This window comes from Periplaneta americana, chromosome 5, assembly GCF_040183065.1.
Source record: "Periplaneta americana isolate PAMFEO1 chromosome 5, P.americana_PAMFEO1_priV1, whole genome shotgun sequence".
Lineage (NCBI taxonomy): Eukaryota > Metazoa > Arthropoda > Insecta > Blattodea > Blattidae > Periplaneta > Periplaneta americana.
The window spans coordinates 78836640-78841499 of NC_091121.1; positions in this window are offsets into that span (position 1 = coordinate 78836640).

Genomic DNA, 4860 nt, shown 5'->3' on the forward strand with positions numbered 1-4860 from the left:
AACCAAACACTTCAGAATTTCTGCATCTCGCAGTTGTGGGATAAACCACTCTCGATCATTTGGAGATAACTGCTGTGACCAACAGAACAAGTAAAAAAAAATACGGACTAAACATAGAGCAGTATACAGACTTTGAGCGCACTCTGTAGGCCCACCATCTATGATGCACTCTTAATAGTCTCTGATTAAGTGGTCTATGCTTCTTGGTATTGATGACATCTATAAGCCACAATTGTAGAGTCCAGATGAATAATGGCAAGTTAAAAGAGTCCTTCCATTGCAAAAAAAAAAAAAAAATATTTAAGATTTTTTTAAATGGACAAACTTGCTCATAAAAAGATTTAAGTACTTTTTTATGGACAAGCAAGTACAAAAATAATTATTTGTCCATCTGATGCTAGACTGTCTTTCATCACTATTTTAGATATTAAATGTTACATAAATAATGAAGTTGTGCTAGAAAGAGTGGGTGAAGAAAGAATAATGCTGAAACTAATCAGAAGATAAAAATAAACTAGCTGGGTCACTGTCTAAGAAGAAACTGCCAACTGAAGGATGCAATGGAAGAATGGTGAATGGGAAAGAAGAAGATATATGAGGGCTTCACAACCAGAGTGGACCAAGTCCATCTGGAATAGTTCTGAGATATTGAGTCTTAAAGTTCCTGGCTCACGCTTAGCAACCTTCACCTTCCATAGGAAATGCTGCCCTCTGTGGAGTAACAAATGAGTTATGGACTTTGTTATGGCAAGGAATAAATCTAAATTTTCTTCATCCGAGATTGTATTAATCCACAAACTGATCACTGGTGGACTTGGTCCACTCTGGTTGTGATCCCTCTTATATGGGTTATATGCAGAGACTAAGAGCAAGGCAGAAAATGGGGAAGATTGGAGAATGATGGGTTTTCAGTGAACGACCTGCCCGTGGGCAGAAAACTATGAATGAATGAATTGTTAAATGGCAAAAGGAGGAATTCTCAGTCTGATTCCATTTATAGAAGAGCTTCAGTTTAATAATTTTATAAGAAGTTAGCTTTTATCAAATTTTATATATTGCCTGGTAATTAAAATAGTCTATCGTACTGCTTATCGTGAAATCTGTAGATCTATGTATTATTATTATTATTATTATTATTATTATTACTATAATAAGAAGGCCTTTGTCAAATCAATGTGAAGTATTTCAAATATCGTTCTTAATATTTTAAACATGTTTGCTTTTGCCACTGAAAAGAAGAGGAATTTACATGGATCCTTTGAATGTTAGTTATGAAAAATATGGTATATTTTTCTTTCAGGAATTCTTTTTGTATGAATAGAATTAAAAAATAATTCTATTTTTTATATTATCTGTTTATAAAAAGGCAAGATGTCTCCATAAGTCTGGTGAAACAATTATAATTTACATAATCCTGCAAGCAATTTTAAACAATTGCAGATCTCAAGATTGTCGTGTAATCTTTTAAATGGGAGTTCGCTGTAATATATTATCATAAGATCATATTTAAAATTCTGCCAAAATTGTAAATTAGCAGAAGACTCGCACATAGGAGTGATATCCTTAATATATTTCCTCAATGTTACATAAGATGTTTAATTTTGTACGTATTTAGAACCTTCCTTGTATTTCATGGTGCTAGGAATTTGGGAGAATTCCATAGATTTTTAGAGCTGAAGTGCCATAGTTTACACAGTTTTCTAAGAACTGAATAATTATACGTGGGGAAGACCATAAAATTTCTCCACATTATAAAAAAAAATATGAATTTTTTAATGTTTTGAAAATAGATTAGAAAGTTGAAAAACATGCATGTGAAATATAATACAACGAGAAATTATATTTCATTCACAATGTAAATTAACTTTGTGGAGGAGATTCGTGGAATTTTTAAAATGTATGCTGCTGTTCAATTTGCTTTTGTTGCTGTGCAATACAGCATAAAGCTTACATGTTAAAACACTATAATTTGCATTGCCATTTCTCTCCAGTTAATATTTAGTGAAATACAACTAGGAATGTATTATTTTCTTTTCTTTGTTATATATATTATTCCGTCATCTTGCACGAAATATTTACTGGAGCAGTAAATATTTTAAATAATTTTTAAGTTTTAATTAAAAAACGACACCTTTATCCTCCATCAAAGATATTCGAACTTATTTGGCCATAGGTCATTGGTTTTTTTATTTCGAAATGTATATGCACCAGATTTATTATAATGAGAAGAAAGACGAAACTTCAGTAATTCTTGTTCTGAATATTTGGTATTAATTCCTAAAAGAAACTTCATTCCTAATGCTATTCTTGTATTATATTGAAATTTTTACGTTATTTAGAATTAATTCTAAATGTTTGTTACAATCTTCTTTCTCCTTCGAGTACATGTAATTTTTAGTTTACTGTGGAACTGCCAGAATCAACGACTCTCTCCCAATGAGGATATACATACAGCCTAATAAAGGTTTATTAAAATCTTGGTTAATTGGCACAGCAAGGCTTTTTTTCTAATATCAGTATTTATGCGTATCATAAAATATTAGCCATATATTACAAATATTAGTTACCGGTATTCAATTTTAGATACCATTTGTCCTTATTGATGTCCATTAATGTTTTACAAAGTGCTTCTAGACATTCATATTTCTGAGCGACACAGTACTTTGCATTTCATATATAGCTTTATTTTATATATGTGCAATGTGTAATATTGACTTCAACATTTTTTAAATTATAAACTTGTAATTTTTTTTGTTCTTCAGTTACATTATCTATCCTTTTTATCCCTCACAGTCTGTTCGATCAGTTCCAATGGGAGTCAGGTGAGTACCATGTTACCCAGAAATGGTACCGGTACTGAAGAAAAGGTGGTTAGCAGTCGTAAATATTCTTTATTTTGATGAATGCATTAATTTATTTAAGAGCAAAAAGAAGGCTCTTGCAAAATGTAAGGCAGCCTATTATAAAAGTTATATATGAGTTAATAAACCAACTAATGTCCCATGAGACTATGATTTATTATTTAGCCTACTACACCATTTCTGTACACTCCTGCTAAGTGAAGTTCTCAAAATATAAAACAGCAATTTATCACAGTACTGGTACTTTGAATGTATTTGTTTTCAAGTCGTGTGTACACTTTGTGAATGAATAATTATTATAATGAAATTCCTTACGAGAACGCGTGGATCTTAGAATACAGCTATGTAAACATAGGAATTTACTTTGCAGTTAGATCAATATATAATGTTTCTGATTGCATAGACATTTGGTAAACATCTGTTCAGATCAATTTTCAGGATCTGAGGTGAATTGAGTTTATTAGAAGAGGATTTCGTTAACTTGATTTGTTGGTATTGATGATGGTTGCTGCAAGAGGAACGATAACTAAGCAGTTCGTAAACTTATGTAAAGATTTGATTTTGACAATTTAGTGATAAAAGAGTATTTCTCTCCTTCCACTGAAATATTCCATTTACATCCTGTAGAATCATTTATACACTAATCAAACCTCATATTGATTTAATGGACAATTGACCTTTCTTTTATGTATCACTTTTCTATTGTTGCTTTGTATAATTTGTAAAGGTAGGGAAAGTAGCCCTCCAGTTGGGGAAAGTAAAATAATAAATAAACTGGGTACATCAGGCGTAGGATTCGATCATTAAAAAGAAAGGAAGAAGTTGTCATAAATTTCAAAGGTTCAGATTTTGTTGGATATGTTAAGGGAGAACTACTCTATATAGTGACTTTCGATGTAGCCAGTGCAAATTTAACATAATTAGTCCTACAATTCTGAAACGTTTTCATGACAAAAATGTTTCATAATGAATGTTATCTATTTTTGTTACTATTTCTGATTCAAAGAAAATAATTTTCTCTATTCTATCCTCAATACATTATTATAAAGTAACCACAACATAAATTAATTTGAAAGCAATTGAATTTAATCACAATTGGCTGTATTCTGGAACAAGGACATTGAAGAAATTACCGTACAGTCTTTTAATATATGAATGTTGCATTCATAAATAATGCTTTATATGGGAAAAGAGTTGTATAAACGCAACTTAGGGCCTGTACGAGTATGTGCTGTATAGAGCTCTATAACATAAGAGGTAGGCCTAAAGTCCATACTATAGGCCTTCATTGTAAATCATGAAGTCAATATTTGAGGTTTCATTTCTATTATTATTATTATTATTATTATTATTATTATTATTATTATTATTAACGACGCTGTATCGACTACTGGGTTATTTAGTGTCGATGGAATTGGTAATGGCGAGATGAGGTCGAAGATTCGCCATAGATTACCTGACATTGACCTTATAGTTTGAGAAAATCTCGGAAAGAACTCAACCAGATAATCTGCCCAAGCGGGAATCGAACCCAAGCCCGAGTACAACCCTGGATCGGCAGGCAAACGCGCTAATGCCTGAGCTACGCCGGTGGTTTTTCATTTCAGTCATGAATATGTTCTGAATTATAAGGTTCTATGCAAAGTCTGTATTCCAATGTCTCTTGCCATCCTCGAAACTTCAATTTTCTATAGGCGTGAAATCTTAGCGCTCCACATGACGTAATACATGAAAGATTATTCGGTATTAGCAGGACGAATAGAAGATTCGTCCCGGTATTAGTAACAATCAAATAGCAGTAAAGGTTCTGTAGAATGAAAGGTATATTAGAAAAATGACGCAAGAAATGCACGCCACTGCAATCCAGTTCCACTTGGATCATAATATGGCCTACTCGCTACTATCAGTTGCAACTACTTTTCATACTTTGCAGATAACTACAACGTCTTTGCTTTGCAGTGATAAATTCTTCTATGGCTGAACATGTACGTTTGGCATT